A 20,070-nucleotide genomic window follows, 5' to 3' on the forward strand; every position below is an offset into this window, starting at 1 on the left:
ACAATCGTGTTAAAATTAATAGCAAGAAGCAAAGCCGATGTAATAGAAATTCATTTGCTTTTATTAAATTTTAATTCCACGATCACAGAGGTTTTTCGTCAAAGGAAAACGCAGTTAATCGACTGACTAAGGGCGCTGTAAATCTCGAACACCTTCGACATTTGTACACAATATTTTTCAGACGCTCGTTCAACTAGCTGCGATGAAACTTCCGGGCGAAGATCGCGTTAACGCTGTCGAATTTCAAAATTCTGCCAACCCGCCATCGTTTTCCACATTGGACACCATTGTTTCTCGAGAAAATAACGATCGGCGCAAAATACGAGGCCCGAGTGAAAATCACGAAAGTCCTGCGGCCGCCCGGGATTCACCCCCTCTAATCTGGTCTCCTTGGTTTCGCCCTGAGGGCGAAAGGAGAAGACTCACCCCCGAGCTTTCGTCGACTGGGTTACTTCCAAGGGTGCAAACGAGCGAGCAAGATCGGCTAAGAAAGTCGCCGGAAGGCGGTGCGAGATGGATAAAGAGGCTGGCGAAGGCGTGTGCGAGAGAGGACAGGAGGCGGTTTAAAGGGTAGCGAACGCCTCGACAAAGGCAACCCTCTTAAAGTCCGCTCTACACTCTGCCTACCAATGCGAATTCGAAGCCAGATACCGCGTGCCAGATTTTTGGCAAAGGGCTGAGTGCTAGCCACCCCCGGAAATGAACTGAAATTAGCCCGATAAACTTGAGAATACCAAAACTTGTAACTTGTGTCCAAAGAAAATGACCTACGAAAGGGGTCGATGGGCAAAGACAAACTCGAAACTTGAAATACGTAGGTCGATCTATAAGTGAGTTACTCGCCCCTTTAAAAACAAAGGATGAATAAAGAGAAAAAATACGTTTTATTGCTAACGCGGAATTAATTCGCGAACACTTCTACGACCCGCGCGAAATGTACCTACACTCGCACCAAATACATTGCAGTTCTTACGTTACATTATTACATTAGAATAATAATAAAATTTCAAAATGTTTCGTATAATGCGTGATTCATATATTCGTAGAAACAGTCGAATAGTTTGCCGAACCACTGTACCTCTCTTAGGACAGATGTTAAAAGGGTACAGTGATTTACTTATTTACGTTAATCTATGTACGTACGTATGTCCTTTGAAAAATTACTCTGGCGACTTGATAGAAGAGAGAAGGTTTGAAAGAAGGTTCTTCAGCCCTAATGTTCTTCCGCGTCCCTGCGAGAGTCGTTACTCCGATCGAGGAAAGAAACGAAGGCGAAGAAACAAGCGGGGGAAAGAGCAAAATCGTAAGTAGGGACGCGAGCGTCGTCGGCTCTAATCTGGGACGCGGCACGAGAGCGAACCCTAATCCAGCTTATCCAGAAAGTAATTTTGAGTCTTTTGAAAGCGACCCTCTCCTGTCCTCCCCTGGCAGCCTCGTCCAGGGAGGAATCCCGAGAGGTAGAGAGAGAGACAGAGAGAGAGAGAGAGAAGAAGAGAGAGAAGGGACGGGGGTGGTCGGACCTCGCGACCGTTCGAGGATTTTAAGTCCTGTGGAAGGACCTCACCACCCTTGGAACAGAACTTTTCCACCATCCCTATCCTACGAGTTGCCGGTGACGCTATCAGCGAAGAGCAGTTGTTTTTCTCGATTTCGGTCGGGGGAAATTAGTAAGGAGAAGTGAGGGGTAAAAACGGGCTGATCCTTGGACAGGATAACTGCAGACAAGATACGAGAGTTGGAAAAGAATTAAATGGTCCAAGTGTGCATCCTTTCATCGTCATCGGCAATTAGCAAATGTTTAATGACGTTTGAATTTCATGAGACACAGCATCGATTCTTGCTTTCGCGATTGCCACGAATGGGCAATTTACAAATTCTGTTCCGACATATCAAACGCGTAACGATGATCGTACTTTCTTAATTAATTAAAGATAATAATTTCTCCTTCCTATAAGCGCGTACGGTTTCGAACAAAAGAATTTCTCGAAGATACACAAAGTACAACACACAAACTACAAGCTCCGTGTTAAATTTAATTCGCGCGATTCGCGTGTATTCCCGTAGAGAAATTGATTTCCGCTTAAAATCGAATTACTAACAAAGTTCGGCTGCTTGATTTAAATTGATTTATGAAATACCGCCGAATGAAATAAAAGAAAGGAAAAAAGAGAAAATATTCGCGCGTGTCTCGACGGAGGCAGCCGCAATCTGTTAAAGAAATACATACAGGGAAACACGAAAAACCTCTCACGCATACCTGAAACCGTACACTGACTCTACTCGGAAATTCTATCAATATTACTTCGAAGCTTCGATATCTAAAATTTTCTGCAGACATTTTTGCTTGAAAAATTTGAATAAACGTAAAAACGTCGGAAGAACGAGCTACGACGATTTTGAAAGATTTTCGCTACACCATGCAAGATTCTGAGAAACATTTACGAATAAGCCAACACGATGATTAATCGACGATGTATCCGGCTTGTAACTACTCTGTTAATTCAAATATCTAAAAATTTTCATTCACCGAAATATCTACGACAACCTGCTGACTGGCGGCAACTTATCTGGCATCAAAATGGCAAATGATCATCGAGTAATGGCCGACGTCGAACGCAGACGAAATAGACGCAGAGACAGCGAGAGAAAGAGGAGGAGGGTACATCGTGTGCTGGAATATTTCGAGAGTACTCGATGCATTGTCACTCGGGCCTACCCTTGGTCCACCCTCTCGACGATTCGAAACCAGCCCCGGTACACAGGGGGAGGTAGCTGCACGTGCAGAGCTAACGGCTCGTTGGCCGAGTTGCGCGCCTATACACGGTGTCGCATTCAAATCGAACACATCGATACAACCCACCTCCCTCCAAAAAAACTTTTGATCTTGCCAATATGTTTGCGCGTCGATTCCAAAATCCCTCTGGAATAGGCGAAAATTCCTTCTCTACGAGTTTCAAACTCGTTCCACGTCCAATCGACTTTGTTGCGAATTTCGGATCAGTAAAATGAACGTATTGAAAATAGTCTTATATACGTTGTATATCGATTAGTATATTCGCCTAGAATGTTACACGATAGTAAATGATTTTCATACAGTAAGTGGTATTCTTATTTACGTTCACGAAACTGAGGAAATTAAAGTTTCATTATTTTCATCGTATCTCTTTTGTTCCTCTTCGTCCAATGTAATGCATTTAGTTAACGTTTCGTTACAGTTTGCATGATTAAACTTTGCTTGGAAATTAAGAAACACGGAGAACTCTGTACATTTTGATACGTTTTATCTATGGTTATATCGGCTATTTCATTCCTTTTCACCAGCAATTTCACAGAATGAAGCGTGGCACACGGTGATCGTGACTAAGTAGACCGCGGACGTTCATGCGCGTTCATACTTTCAGCAATATGACGAAGCTAGAGATTCGTATCGCCTGCTAAACATTACAACCTCACTTCGTGTATCTGATTTTTTCAAATTTCCGTACGTCCAAAAAATACTTTGTAAACGAAGAAACATCCGCGACCAGTACACTCTGGCCGCGTTATAAAATCAAACTTTAAATTACACGAATCTTCGAGGATACGTATAAAAGGTTGTTAATTCCCTCGTAATTGCAATAAACAAAAATTCTTCCTACTCGATAATTTCTCAAACTGACCACCGAATCGATCAACCACCCTCTCTTGCGAAACCACCTCTTTCGAATCCTTCGAATCGTCTCAGGACACCCCGTATGAGAGTTCCAGGCTCGCCTAGCTATTACCTAACCTAACCTGCGTAGGCAGCCGTTCGTACATAGCCAGGATGGTCTAGTATATAGAGGCTCGCAGGTACGTACCTAGAGGGACCAGCTTCATCCTAAGCAGCCACCCCGTTGGCCGGGTAGGTAGGTAGAGTATTATATACGTAGTGGAAGCTGGAGGGTCCTCACCGCCGCAACATTACGCTGATTGCCTGAATTATCCGCAACCAGGCTGCCTGTACGCTTCTATATACGCACTCACACGTGTATAACCGCTGTTCGTACACGTGTGTGCACGTAGTCGGATACGTACGTGTATCATAGTACTGTACTGGTACTCGTGCCGGCTGGTTGCGTATCCGCGCGATTCACCACCGTCACAGGGATCGTGTACGTATTTGCGGTTTGCCAGAGAGTGTTGGTGAAAGTGCGGCAGTATCGTCGCGCTCGTAGAACGGTTTACGGGCAGAAAATTGAAAACAGGGCGCGTGATTGCGAAAGACGGCGGTGCGATGCACGTGGAAGTGGAATAGCGAATAGACTCGTTGGTGTAAACATAGGCGAGGCTGCTACCGGTTCTCTGGATGAACTTCCCTCTTGGAAAACGCGCAGCGGCATATGGGCCGATGTCAGAATACCAAAGGTCGCGCGAAGATTACAGGAAAAACATACCAAAATACATTTCTCGTGTTTCACGAGGCAAAGACCTTAGAATTCAATATCGTCGATGAATCTTATACGAACAGCGGTGGATTTCTAGCTCGATATCTGCCAACGACCATTTCGTTCTTCAGTTTCTGACACATCCGAAACACGGTGCAGCAGGTGTATAAAATTATTTCGTAGATTTTGAGGATCGTTTGCGAGTTTGTCACAGGTGGCGTTAATAAAATGAAACGATTATCAAATATTCGTAAACGTATACGTCGACGCTAGGAATTCGAGATCAATTTTCCTGGAATTTTGCTGATGTTCTATCAGAGAATCAAATAAAACAGAATAACCAGAGTCTGGTTTAATATCTCGCTTTTCAAACAGTCGGTGTTCGCGCGCAAAATCATACGAAATGCACGCAGTTTATTTCAATCCTCCGACCATTTCTCTTAACATCGCGTTCAACCGAATCGTTCCAGATCACCAGTCGCTCTGAGAATCGAAAGCCGCATAGAATCGTAGCCGGTGAAACACGGACAACGCGTTGTGTCGGAAACAAAGTCGGTCGATTCAGAAGGGGCATGTCGTTTTACATTTTTTCAGCCGCGTTCAACGGATTGACCGGTTAATAGAGGCAGCTCTGAAGCGTCCATTTAGCGATCCTTGTGGATGCTGTACCCCTTTCGGTCGTCTCTATACAGGCTATAGGGCAATCTCGATGGATGGCCGGGCGGATAGTCGCGTGCAGTCGCGTAGTCGCGCGGACAGAATCGCGACCAACCAGCGGGAAAAGGTGAGACAGAGCCGGATAGATGGAGATAGAGTGAGAGGAGGCTCGACAAAGCGAGCGTTTCGATTCCGGTGACACAGTGACACGGAGCCTGTCAGCGGAGGCCAGCCATTGGCTCGTTTCTGATAAATAGAACGCTACCGGGAACAGTGTCGCGAGTACCGACAATGGGGGTGCCGGAAGACCGGGGCAGCTTTAATTTCCCCCCGTAGTTCCTGGCAATTACCGCGTGGCGCACCCCGATAGCCATCTCTATCTCCGACCACAATGCACCCGGTTCCGAGTTCCCCTCCCCGATCTGCCATCAACCCCACCTCGGCGACATCTCCGACACAGTGTTTCTCAAACTCTCCACTGGCCACAAGCCCTTCGTCACTTGATAATCTTCGCCAAACGCTAAGGGGAATTTCATTAAAATAGAGTTTAGAGACAGAGTTCAAGTTAAAGTCTCGGACTGTGCTAAAGTAGATATAGGGGAAGAGATTTTGCACCGTGTACAGACAGATTAGGGTGATTTTGTTAAGAAAGGGGTTGCAGATGTTGGGAGACACTGGTACACCCTCATACCTAGTTGGAATCTTCGCTAGCCTTTTCGCGATTCGGAATTTCACGGTCAAAGGTGAGAAGCATCCTTACAGATTCGTCGCCCTTTTGTGATTTCTCCATTCATTTGGAATTGTAACAGGTACTTTTCATACTGTGGTTAACGCGACAAACACGGTTAATGCGAATGGTTTCCTGGTATATTGGAGCGGAGAAGCTTTTGCCAAAAATCGCAGTTCAAAGTCGTTTATCCAGTTTCAGATGCAGGAATTATCGACTGCGCGGCAATCCATACGGAATATTAATTACGCTTCGCGAGTAATGAACTTATGCAGATAATTACGTGCAACGACCTGTTACACTCGAGAATATATGGCGACGTTGTTTCTTGAACGTCGCGCTATCAAGTTCCAAACACGCACCGTCATAGAAAAAATATTGAGCAAACTCTTGAAATTCTTCTCCACAACTGCAACATGGTCTTCGTAGAATTACGTAAAACGATTGAAGAGAAATTACAGATGAAACGCAATTTTGATTCTTAATGAGTTTGGCGAGCCTACGAGAAAATCATACGATCAGAGATTAAACAAAGTTCGTTTCCTAGTTCCAAAAGTCTCCGAAAAATTGATGCAATGGTCTACCACTATCTGGTGTCTTTGAATCACAGAAATCTATCAAAGGAATATGGAGGAGATTTTGGAAAGCAATCAGAGCGTTCGCGAGAGGAACGAGCTCGATAATACGTCGATTAGAATGCGATCCGTTGATGATGCTTCGCACTCTGACCAAAGTGAACCTTCGCGAACCAATTCGTAAAAAAGATGTAACTTTGCGCGGTTCCCGCGTTTCTTGGTAGTCGCGCGAGACAAAACTTGGCCAGGAACCAAAGTAAACGCGTGACGAAGTTTTATCGCGCGAAAGTTGCCCGGTCAAAGCCGATTAAGCCAGCCGATATCGTATCTCGGCCGCTTTTATTCGTGAAACAAACGAATGAGGAACTGCTCGCTGGATCGCCGGCACCGAGCTGTTTAACTCATTCGTCCCAAGTCCTTCGAGGAGTTTACGAACGACTCGACTGCGATTCCGCTACGACCGCTTAAGTTTCAGCTTCTTCCTCTCCGACGAGCGAAAGATCCTTTCCCTAAATGAAGACAGACCGACGAGAGGCAGAGACTGCCGGCAACATTATCGTGTTTTAATTTAACTTGCAGCTGCACTTTAATTAGACTTCGCCTGAATGAGGAGACGCCGAGGAGACGAGCAAAGCCAGCCAGACTAAACCGACTCTCTTCCTTCCAGTTTCCGGTACCAGACCTTCTCTCGTCCATCCTCTTCCCTTTTATACAAAATGATGTAGATTGTCTTGTTCTTCAGGGCTGTCGAATTTTTGACTTCTGTACAATGGTTTCTTCGTTGAAGATGATCGACGTTGAATTAAAGATATTTATCAGATTTAGGAAAAAACTTTGTATGTTCTTCTTTTTGGTTACCGATTAACTAATATCGAATTTCGCTCAGTAATTTGTAATTACGCACCTTGGTATGTTACCAACGAAACAATACATCGCGACCTTAAGATAGCCACAGTTAAAGAAGAAATGTCCAAGTTCAGAAACAGATATAATATAAGAATTAACAACCATTAAAACCCATTAGTTACCCAATTACTTGACACGACGGATCAGATTCACAAACTAAAAAGACAAAACCCTTTGGATCGTAGCATTAGATTTAACTACAATCAAACATACTATAAACTCTTATAATCCAAGTTACAGTACCACCCCAAAATAATTTACTTATAATTCTCAATGAGAATTGATTGTAAATAGTCTACCAAATAAAAAAAAGTAATTTGTAAATGTAATGCATGAAGTTGGTATCAGTAAAAACTTTGATCCACGCAGGTGGTCACAACACAATTCGAGAATAATTCAACCAACACTCGGACACAGAAAAGGTGTACTATTTTACAGGATAACGTAGGGCCTTCTTCGATTCGCCAAGAAATAAAAACCGTCGAATGGAATTTTTTACCACATCCTTCTTACAATTCATATCTGTATTCTTGTGTCTATCACATATTTTTATCAATGTCAAACTTCTTTACAAATAGCAACGTTAAAAGTAGTCCATTTTATGCACGTAAAAATCAGTGTAAAACTTTTACAGCAGAGAAATTGCAGAAAAATGTAAATGGTGATTATATAGTTAAATAAAATTATATTATTGAAAGTTCACAATATTTGAATTTTCTTTTAAAAATGCGCCTAAACTCCCGATTTTGATTCAACAAATTTCGTCATAGATAGCGGTGTACGTTAAGGATACAAGGATTTTAGTTCACAGTGGCGGACAGGAGGAATTTTAATTTTGCATAGAGTTGCGCTCGTAACCAACGCGACTCTCGCAATCCTCTCTCGTTCTCGAGGAGAGCAACGAGGACCTTTCAATAGCTGCAAATTCTTCAGACTTTTTTTTTTATTATTTAATTTGTACTTCACAATTTGTCCAGCTAGTCATTTGGTAAATTTTTTCTAACTAAATTGCTAAATAACATGTGGATGGCTACCCCCAGCGGGATACCATCTTCGAGTCTTCGGACTCGCCCAGGCATTTTCTAAGCATTGTAACGTAAGTCACCCAGGTCTAGCGCGATAGATCGTCTATGAGTCGGACGCGCCACTTGAAAATGCCAACTCTCGAGGATTTTTAGGCGTCGAAGTGTCGCGTCCGGTTTATATTTTATACTTCCGATGCCATGCCACGTCGCTGGGCAGTCAATTGTTTAGACTTGGCCAAGCAAGTGGAACTATGTGGGAAATGTCCTGAAGATGTCTTTGTCAGTTTTCTTTTCTACCAACTTCTTTTAGAAAGGACACACTTTTGGCGCGGTCTCGTTAGTTCGTCATTCAACATTCTATCGCAATCGCAAAACTTTCCAGCAAATGCAATCGCAAACCTAAATGTAAATAAGTTGAAGTCTAGTCTTAAATCTGGCATTAAACCTAACTCGACGTTTGTCAATTAATTTAACGAACTCTACGCTCTAAATCTAAAATTAATTGAATAAGTTAGTAAATGATATTTGGTAATAAACTCGTTAGTAGTAATTAACTATTATAAATTAATAAAACATCGATATTATCGATATCGACACTTGTAATTGAATTACAGGTAATAAAGTGTGCAACTGAAAATAAATCATTTATTTAAATTAAACCTTTTAAATATACAACGAAAATAATTGTAGTATATTAAACTCGATTATAAAACGTAGCATGTTTCACTGAAAATGCCAGTCTTCGATAGACAATGAACGTAGAAATAGCAGTTGCTGTAAATGTTCTCCAATTAAGCGATTTCTTGCTTCATTTAAATTTTAAAACACTGCCCGCTTTGGAGAATAGCCGTTCAGACGAAACGGACGTTGCGCTTATTGCTAAATATTTTTTGGCGAGTTTGTTCAGAAGTGAATTATTCGACTGACTGCAAAATTTGATTCGACAATTTCGATATTTACCAGCTAAGTATAGATATTGAAAATATATCCTCACGTTAAATCTCGATGCAAAATGTCGATGTCTGAATTGAAAACTATCGATGTTTAAAAACACTGATATTATATCGCTCATCACGAGTACGAATATTTGAACGACTTTTAGAGCTCGAACCGAAGTCCCTGTATTCCAGGACAAGATTCCTTCAATAGTTCGACCCAAAACGAGGAACAGATCGTAACAGTTATTTCTTTTTATTTCTGTTTCTGAAGATATAGGCATTATATCGCAATGGAACATAGAAAGTTGTCAGAAATTTCCCTTTTCCAGCTGTTTCATTTCACGCGTAATATCGCCAGCAAGAATGGATTCGTGTATTTTCCACGACACCCTCCTTATCTGTTCGCACTTAACGAACACCCAAAACTGTCGCGAAGCCCATGACGCGTTTTATTGCTTCGCGCAACAATCGTAACAGCGTCTGGTCTCAGTTGGCGGCGGAGATCAAAGTGAATGGGAAGACTTATCGAAACTGCGGCAAATAAACTTGTAGATCGACGGGGATTAATCTCATGACCGAAATTGCTCGCGCGTCGCTATGGCTGCCTGGGACTCTTCCAAAGAAAATTTAGTTTTAGAAAAATTAGCCAGGAAATTTTCAATCGGCAAATTTATTTTCGAAGGAACCATAGGTCGAACGAAATACCTGTGCTTGCCGGGAGAATTTTAATTACAAAGAAACGTTAAATGAGCCATCGCGAAACATTGTAGAACAAAATTTAGGGCAGGTTGTATTGCTTTCTGAAATAAAAATTAACAAAGGAAAACAGGTTAAACGTTTCGACAAGAGCTGCAATTTGCCAGATACCGAGAAAAAAAGGCATGAAATCTGGCGACACGGGGAGCCGTGTGAAAGCTCGCGAAAAATTCCACGGTGGTCCCGATTCCCTTCCCATTTGAGAATCCCTGTCCGAGGTCGAGAGCACTTATTCGGGCCATAACTCCCGCACACGTTCCCTACGTTTCTGCCCTCCCGCCCTCATAAATACATGAGACGACGGGCACGAGTAGTCGGAGGGAACGGCGAAAAAGACGACAAACCAGGCAATGGGGCGGGAACGGATACGGAGCACGGGAATCCGGGACTTTAAAACAAATATATCGCGCGTAAATCCAGGCTGGATGTAAGTCATAGGCTCTGCGAGGGATGTCGAGATACATGGAGACATTCGTGCCTGAAAAAAGGGATGGAAGAAGCAAATCGTTGCTGCTTTGCTTTACATATTTCCTGTTGCAATCTCTCCCGTTAGTACCTTTCGACGAAAGAAAACGTCGTAACGGTACAGAGGAAAGGACGCAGTTTTCACCGATTGTTTTCAACGAAAACACGTTTCTTCCGGATGTTTAATTATCAAGACGTTAAATCGAACGCGATTCTCGTTTCGATGTTAGTTTCTGCTGGCGTGTTTCATTCTTCGCTGCTTGCTGCTGGAAACGATGAAATTTCCGTCCGAGCGAACCCCGTTTCCGTAATTATTTCTTAGAATGTCCTCGCAGAGAAGGAACGGAAGGGAGGGAGAGAGAGAGAGAGAGAGAGAGAGAGAGAGAGCTGCAACAGCAACGCGACTGCGATTGAAAGTAAGGCGCGAGAACGTGCCGGCAAAACGACGTAAAACGAAACATTTTTCCAGCGTCGTGGAAACAAATTACTTGAAAATTACTCGCTTGGGATTGACGTTTGATTGCGCCGTTGCCTTCTTTCTTCCTTTCTCCCTTTTCCCGCGAACGGCGGCGCGCGCCGTCGAGTAACCGTGCACGCGAAAGGTAGGTCGAAGGTAGGAGGACACATTTATCCACGCTGGATACCGAAGAACAGTGTAACCTCGCCGTGTATACAGCTAAAATTGTACACAGCTGAAAATTGTACACGTGTGAAGGGTGGATGCACGTGCGCTCAACCTCTTCTCACCCTTCATCTCGTACGATTCTCTCCTCGCTAGTTCCGCCACTTTTCACTCTATCCCCCCGTCCCTTTGCCCTTCCAACGTCTCTCTGTTTCTCCCTTCGTCCCACGTCCCGCCCCCACAGCTCCATCTCTTTCGTCTCCACGTTTCACCTCTTCGTCCCGTTTTCTCCTCTTTCTATTTACGTCGCTTTTCGCATTATCGCCTTTTTCGTCGAGCGAGTCTGGCTTAATTCAGTGGAAATTATTCATTTGCCTAATTGCCACTCGTCGACCTGGATCGTCGACGCTTCGCCGCGGAAACCTTCGCCCCCTGCAACCCCCGCCCTGCCCCCCCTATCCTCTTCGACGCCGATTCCTATCCGTGACAACGACGAGTTTCGCCTTTCATTCTGTAACCGAGCCTCTCGCGTGAAAAGCATTTCGTTAATTCGCGCTGGGGAGAATCGCATCGCCACCCTTTGAGTCCGGTTCCTAGCTGCAACTGCGTTTCAAAATCTTGTCGTCAAGCCGATCGATCTAACAACATCGTAGAGAATCGCGTTCCCGAGAATTGCGAACGGTTCGGTTTGCATCGGGCTGCTTCGAATTTCGCAGGATAATTAACGAAACACGCACCAAATAAGCTACAACGAAATAAATATAAATTAATGTTCAGTAAAATAAAACTTTAGTAGATGGAATCTCATGATGTTCGCTGAACTATTGCGTTGCTTAAATATATTTAAAACGTGGATCTGCCAACTACAGGCAATCGAATTTATTATAATGAATACGTATTATAATTTAGCGCAAAATAGAGATTTAATATAAAGAACCGCATAATATCCAATACGTGAAACATGCATAGCTCAGCGAACCTAGTCCAAACGTTGACTCGCCAACGATAATAAATCGCATTTTGGTGTACACACGTTGTTTCATGTGAAATAACGTAAAACAAGAAACATTCGGCTCACGGAGTCTCATAGATGCACAATATCCAGTGAAAACCTGCCAGAGTAGTCTACCAGCAACAGAGAATCGTATTCTAATGTAATAAATACGTAAATTTGGCGCAAAAATACAAATTTCTGTGTACGTGTGTGATATATATGGTAGACCAACAATACCTAGTCAAAACGTTGATCTGCCAACGAAAGAGGCTGGTATTTATTTCGAGGGACGAATTCACGTCGCCGTGGCGTCCAGCGGACCAAGGTTATGTTTCGCGGGGGTGGCACCCGGGTAAGAGTCGATCTCGCGGTGGTCGAGCGTGCATTTCCCGTGGGCGAGTACCGGGGATTCATGAATACCGGAGTATTTGCACACTGTGCGCCGATATACGCGGCAACGCAGACACTTTCGCGGCCGTTAGTGTGCGCTTTCGTGCGCGCGTGTTGAAGCTGGCCGACACGGCGGACACACGTGGAGTGTGTCGGTGTTTGGTAACGCGGCAGCAAAGTCCCTGGGGGCTTAATACGGTATGCACGTCTGTCGTTCGCGAGCTCGACCCAATGTGGGCTCGAACCAACTACCAGCTAATATTCCACGAGAGGGCCCTGGGCTACGTGCCTGGACTAGCGAATACCCAGCGAAACCTGTGGAAACTCGTGATCCAACCGCCTCGTCGCGAACGGAGGCGATTTATTTTTCGCGAGAAAACCGGCTTTTGCGATCCTCAGCCACGCACAACTTCTCTTTCAGAGGGAACATTTTTATTTTTCGGTCAACACGAAGCAGAGAAATTCAGGAATAAATAAGATTTTAGCGTAAACAAGTTGCACGTTCGATGGTAGTTTTGATCGAGCAACTGGTTGTTGATAAACTAGTTTGATTGAACAATGCCACTTCAACTTTCACAATGTGCAATAAAACACGCAGTTCAAGTTCGCTGAACAATTCGATTGTAACCTACTTGCTGTTTAAATTTATTCTCGTTCAGTGTGTGAGCATGGACAACGATGTACGAGCTTCTCGAAAGTTTAATCGATCGGCTCCGCCTTTCGTAAATTTCACTATTCAGAAACGCGATTGGTATTCGAGAAATCTTGAAAATTTGCAACTTAAAAATCGAAGGAATTTGTTTCCTTTGAAATTAGAAACTAATCCAAAAGAATCGATGAAATTAATTTTAAAAGTAGTGTACGGATTAAAACTCGGAATAACAAACATAGCAAAGTGTTAAATCATATCGCGAAGCTGCGATATCAAATCTCTACCATTGAAACTGCAAAATAATTCTCCTATCTTCTAATCGGTCATCTAATCAACTAACATTGTCATACTCTCTGAGTCATTTTCGACTCGAGAGTCATATCTTTCTAACGTTAAAAAATTTCAGAAAAACGCTAAACAATCCTTGTTAATAGATATAATTTTCCACTACGATTTTACATCAAAATCTTTCTCAAGGTGCCCGCTAAAAGTTCTCTTCCTTGTTTAAACACGAACAGGATCGAGATACGAAAATTGATTGCAAGATCACGGCGAGTGTATGAAAATACATTGTGCGATCGACGAACACGTGATATATAGATTCTGCTCCAAAAATACAGCCTCCCATCGCATCGATGATTCGCAATTAAAAATGATCGCATGGCGGGCGACGCAGGCCTCTGTTTCGAGTATCAAAGCGACGCGTTCGGATCCACGCATCAGCGGGCGCATCGATCAGAGAGCGGCGGCGGCGGCGGCGGCGGTGGTAGCAGCGGGCGCGTTTTCACGGAGCCACGAGCGGGAAATTTCGGCGCGCAGCCGCGATTAAAATCCCGCGACGCATCCAGGCGGTCGACAATGGTGGCCGAAAGTTCGTTTGCGACGCGTTTACCAGTAGCGGATGGTTTTAAAGCCATCGGGGGCAGCGCGCGGGGGTGGACACCGGTGGACAGAAGGGGGGCGGCACGGGCACAATGGCAAAGCGGCGAACAAAGCCTATCCACGGGTAATTCGAAATTCGCATCGTCCTGTGCCCGCACGCCCGTAATTAACGGTAACCCCGTGTCCTGGCCCGATTAAAAAAGGACGTCGTGTAATTGCACTCCCCGAGCCGCTCGTCACCGCCTACCTCCGGGGATTTTAACGAACTCCGGGTTTCGATACCGTGTGCCAAAGGTTCGTTATCGCTTTGGAAATTCCGCGACCCAAAGGACCATTTTTTCGAGTGGCGTACTGGCTCAACCGATTCGATGGGTTTCGCGTGGCAATTTAGGCGATTTTAGTTGCACCCGAATTAGATGGTCGAGAGTCTATTAAGAGGAAGATAGCGAATGAAAAGCCGCGCGAAAGATTTCCACAGGAGACATATAATTGGAGAATTTTGAATCTCTCGAGATTCTCTTCGTCGTGTCTCTGACAGTTAATTCTGTCCGAAGAGAATCTTCGCGGAGAATTTTGTGCTGCGAGTTTCAGACTAGAGACGCGTTCTTGAAGAACGTTCCAGTGTCTCGACTACGCCTACTCAAAGATCATCAATGAAATTTCGAAACGTTTCGCACACGGACTGATTGAATAGGATTATAAAAATTTCGTCGAGCTCTCGGCATGGTCGAGGCACGTTACAGTTATTTTCCCGATCCGTCACCGACCATGAAAACTGTTTTGTCTTTGGGTGTGCTTATCGCGGCTCGATATCATCGACGATCGACGGGGCTGGAAACGCGGATGGAAACGCGGCAACTATCGATAAATATTCATCGCGCGCTACCACCTCTACGATCCTGCTCCATCTATCTTTCGGACGTTGATGTCGACGCTGGAAAGGAGCTACGTAGAAAAGGCGGAAACAAAGACGGAGAGACGCGAGCAAGAACGGAGAAAAGGGGATCGCGGGCTGTGCCGAATAATTGCCAACTATTCCAGGCACGCAGCTTAAGACGCAGGGGAAAACGGTTCTTGGCCGTGGCTGGAGGAGCGACGGGGGCCGTGAGGCGGTCCGAGGGGACGAGACGGAGAGAATGGAGGCGGAAAATGAGAGAAACAAAGAGAAGGCCGAGGAGGAACGAAGGAACGAGCGAGAAAGTCAGACGTTGTTCCACGTTAGGGAGTTGGAGGCGAGACAAGGAGGCAAATGGGGACACGGAGAAGCAGGAGAGCGTACGAGGCCGAACAGCGGAGAACCGAGAAGGGCAGAGAGAGCAGCAGAGGAGAAAAGGAGAGTGGGAGTTGCCAAGATGGCGCCACCAAGAGTAGCAGTGGACGGAGGTAGGAGGTGAGAGGTGGAGAACGTGCTCCAGCAGGAGGAAGGGTGAAAGATAAATGACGTGTCCACCGCCTCCACCGGCAACCTCGACTGCCACCGACATCGCCGCGAAGACGCGGCCAAAGAAGAAGAAGCGGCAAGGGGCCGACGGGAAGCCTCCATTAAACATTGGCTCGCTTGCTTACCCTTTAGCCTCCCTTGCTTTTTCCTTGGCCTCCACGCTCCTCACCTTCGCTCGTGGCTTCCGTCGGGATTATGGATCGGGTTGCCAGCGAGTTCCTCCTATTTTTCTTTTTTCTTTTTATCGCGTTTTTCATATAATTTTAGCGAAATCGTATCTCTACGTCGCGTTAAAGTTTCACGACGCTCCGGCGTATTTTCGGCAGGAGAGCGCGACTCACGATTTTTATCTTCTCATCGACCGCGAAGAACCGAAACGTAGACTTAGATCGACTAATCTTTTTAACCTCTCTCCTTTGGTATCTTTATATTCACGTGCTGTTTCTGCAATTTCTTGTTATGGAATCGCGACAGTTAACACAGTCTCCGAGGAACATGTACGCATTGTTCTGGTGGAAGTTCGCGAAGCGAGAGGCGCGAAGAAGCCGAGATCGATCGCCCATCAGCAATTCTCCTAACGTTCTACAGAAGATGGCAAAGGCACAAGACGCCGCGAGACACCGTATAAAGCCAAAAATAAAACGTTACGTACAGCTCCGCTGGCGGATGCCTTTCGCCGACAGCGTCGGATCGTGTCGCCGTTGCTGCAACAAAAAGAATAAGCACGAATTAATTCCGAGCGAAACTTTGAAACTGGAACTCAACAAATTCACTCCAACCTCGCTGTTCCTCTCTTGCAAAAAAAAAAAAAATCTCCATCGCGAGAATTACTCATGATCCGAAAACTTTCAGCGAACAACCGAGTAACTAACCTTCTTCCTCGGAACTTCTTCAACCTCCCTTGCCCGCCCACCCTTCTATGCGTTTCCTGTGCGTTTTCCACTCAGAGGAGCACCGGTTTACGAGTTCACGGTCCCGTGAACCACGAACTCGCGATAGGAGAGCGAAAGAGACAGAGGGGTCGAATCATCTCCCCAGATTCCCAAGCACCGAGCGTTATGAACTATCGGAAGACACATTAGCGCAAATCTGCGAAGCCAATAACTGGGCCCGACGTTCCGCGTCGCCACGGAACGGAGGTGGCTGTGGAGGTGGTTGCACGTAGTGGATGAAGAACGGCGGCAGGGGGTGAGAGCTGGCAGGGGGCACGTCACCGCCTCTGTCGTCGGGGCGTCAAATTATTCTGCGATTAATAATCCGCGCGTTACACGCGTGATCGGGCCTTTATCCCGATAGCTGGGCTCGCATCGCTGTCTCTCTTTCTTCCTTCCTGCCAGCCACCCCCCTAAAGGTATCAATGGCTGCGGCACGTCGGAGCGATTGTCCTTCTGTGTCGAGGGCATTTATCGCTCCGCGAGACGTGCATGAATCGATTGCACGCGAGCGTCCTTTAATGAAACGCGCGGTTCGTTCGTACTCTAATCCCACCTCCCATCCAAATCGGCTCCTCTCTAACTGAAAAGATTCATTAGATTGATTAAACCGCCGTGCCCGAAAATTCACCAGCCGCTGGTACTGTTCTATGGATTCCCTTCTTTTGTAGTCTTACCATCGCTAAGTGTCGAAGTTGTCGATGTACAGTAGAACGTCGACTTTGGGTATCGGAACAATTACGGAAATTTAGACGAACTCGAAAAATCATTAGGAAATTGATAAAGCGTTTAAGGATTGTTTCTTTGTTTGAAACTTTCTTTGAATAAAGAGCATACGCGTTAGCTTGGCCCAAAAGTTTCTTTCGTTTCACGAGGAAACAATTTTATCGAATTGTATATGATCCATTTTGTTCTATTAATTAAGCTAAAGACCACGACATTTCACAGATTACGTATCATGATTTCATATTCTTATCTCGACAAATACAATACTATGAATTTTCTACCTTCGAAACCGTAAATGCAGCAGAAAAATTAATAAAATCGAATTAATAACGATTCGAATTTGCCGCGATTTTATGTTTCAAGTAAAGTTATGTACTACAGGTGTATTATGAAATAAGGACTGTGTATTTTAAATCGAACGAAGAAAGACAGAAATGGCAAATACATGGATCTTCCTCAGCTTTGACGTGGCAGACAGGAAATCTTAATTAAGGGGAACAATACCAGTCTATAACATTTTTTTCTCCGTACCCCGACCAACTGCAAGTACAGACATAATTACCTTCTGAATTTTCATAATTACGCCTCCATCCTTACGGAAAATGGTACGATATTCCAGTAAAATTCCGTAACCTGCTGCGATTCCTTTCGACGGTGCCGGAAGAATCGCAAGCGAAAGAGTCGGTACAAAGGAATTATATTAAGCTCGCAATATACCGATTCCTTGCCGCTCGCCCCCTTCCCCAAAACGGTTCACGCGGTGTTCGCGGAAATTCGCAGACAGTCCGCACGTTTCTCATACTCGGTCCTATCCCGCGTCGTTCCGGCGATTCCGCATTGTGCCGAGAAGAATATAAGTCGGCGCGTGCGTGTCCGTTCGTACGTGTGGAAAAGGGTGATATCATCCCCGTAATGCGATGCAGGCGCGATGATCCGGGAGCAATATACCTTGGGACGCGCACCGGGAGTCAGGACCCCCCGTAGGATAACCCGGGACCTCTTTGGCCCCGGGACATCGCGATATTGCTTGTTTTATTGGAGCGTGACACCCATTTTTTTTCACCCTCTCTCCCTGGTCTCGGTGTCTCCAACCTACCATCGCTTCGACGGTGGAAAGGGTCGGTTTAAGAGGGCGAAATTCCGCAAAAAGAGAAAAGAGACGACGAAAAATCATCTCGACTCGGATGTTTAGGCGTGGCGGAGGCGAGTTCCGGATGAAGGAGAGGGTGGCTGAGTCTACTGGGAGAGACGAGGGGGAGGGGGATGGCTGCGATAAACGAAACAGATTGTCGGAACGATCGTACCTTGGGGAGAGATACCGTGGATAAATATATGCCCGGTGTTTTATGGAAACTGTTGGAAGCACAACGAGGGGTAATTTAACGGGGGGTGCACAGTTCGGACACCGCGTTCGAGGTGAAATTTTACGACGGCTCTGGGATACTTGTTACGTAGCCAGCTTTGAAAATAACGCGACCGATCTACTTGTTAATCGGGGAAACGAGATTTATCTCGCGGCTCGTTTGGCAAAGTTTATAGCAAACAGAGTGTAAGTTATTGATTTAGAGGCCTGGTTACGGTCTGGTAATCGATGTTCCGCGTCGAGAAACTACCCACTCAACAGATTAATTATCGATAAGACGACGACGTGAAATAGTTCCGAGATGATTTTTCGACGTTTGATCACCGGGGGAAGTTTTAATGCGCCGTGAAAAATAAAGCGCACGGAAGAAAGCAATTAAGGTTATTGCCTGCCCGTGACGACGACGCGAGGATCAAAGCTACTCGACGAATTAAACTCCGCGTCTCGAAGCGTATCGAGAGAGGGAAAAGAGTGGGAGAAGAGAGGAAGACGAAAAGAGGAACGGTCCAAAAATTTCGCAAAGCCGGTCGAGCACAATTTCTCATATGGAAAAGTTTCTCCTCTGTTTGCGCAACGACGAGGGGTTTGACGATGCGGGGAGAGGAACGCCAGGTTGCAGGCTTCTCGCGTTTTCCCCCGCTTTTCCCAACTTCTGTCGTCCACGAGGCGAATCGTCAAAACGATGGGACAAACAAAACCGATGCCAAACGACCCCACCACCTAAACGCGACAGTCGAAGACCGCTTTCCACGAATTTTCACGTCAACTTGCAAACCACTACCGTAGATGCACGTTTCAAAAATTTCTTTCCAAGATACAGTGGCTCGTGCAAGTATTTGAACATTTACGCTAAATATCTCGTAACTTTCCTCTAAGTAGGTACATTTTCAAATTTGTTTCACATTTTACAGATATGATCGTGATAGCCGGACCTCATTACGGTGTTAGTGAAATTTCAAATCGTCCCACATTGTTTCAAATACACATATTCACGAAAATTTCTACAAATGCCCTGTCTCCTCGATGATTGAAATTGACAAAAATGGACATACATTGCTTTCAAATTACAATAGATAGCGATTTTTCATCGTAGTGAAGGAAATTTCAAAACGTCTCGTACAACACGTACAAGGTATTTCTAAGAGAGTTCCACGAGTATTCAAATACTTTCGTCAGCTATCGAATACAGGGACACCGATTATCCAGCTTCGTATCACACACATCGAAGAAGAAAAATGAAAAATCAGCTGCCAGTAGAACGAGTGTACGCAGAAATGAAGGAAAAAGCAGAACGAAGGGCGGACGAGAAAAAGGGATGTAACAGGCACGACGGTAAAAAGAGAACAGAAAGGAGAATCTAGTAAATTTATCAGTGGTCATCCGAGGGCGGAACCGTCGGGGACAAATTCCATCGCGAACATCGCCCTCTTTTGCGAACCCGCTCGAAACCTACACCCCCGTCCACCCGCTTTTCTCTGCGCGGGGATGGTTGGCTGGTTCGTTGGCTAGCTGCTGCTACAACCCTCCCCCCGATCTACCCTACGACTAGCGTAAGTCATTGCGGCTGACCGGAAGTCACAGGATCACCGGAACCAGGGATATTTATGCGAGCT

At 45.2% G+C, this 20,070-nt stretch overlaps 1 long non-coding RNA gene across 1 annotated transcript in view; it reads right to left on the minus strand.

The window, feature by feature from the left end:
* LOC117154892 (uncharacterized) overlaps window positions 1-20,070 on the minus strand; it is a 143,085-nt gene that overhangs the window by 8,472 nt on the left and 114,543 nt on the right. The window contains exon 3 of the long non-coding RNA XR_013059520.1: window positions 16,089-16,140. This is a non-coding gene — a long non-coding RNA (uncharacterized LOC117154892). The remainder of the gene's footprint in view (window positions 1-16,088; window positions 16,141-20,070) is intronic.

The sequence above is a fragment of the Bombus vancouverensis genome, chromosome 11, assembly GCF_051014615.1.
Source record: "Bombus vancouverensis nearcticus chromosome 11, iyBomVanc1_principal, whole genome shotgun sequence".
Taxonomy (NCBI): Eukaryota; Metazoa; Arthropoda; class Insecta; order Hymenoptera; family Apidae; genus Bombus; species Bombus vancouverensis.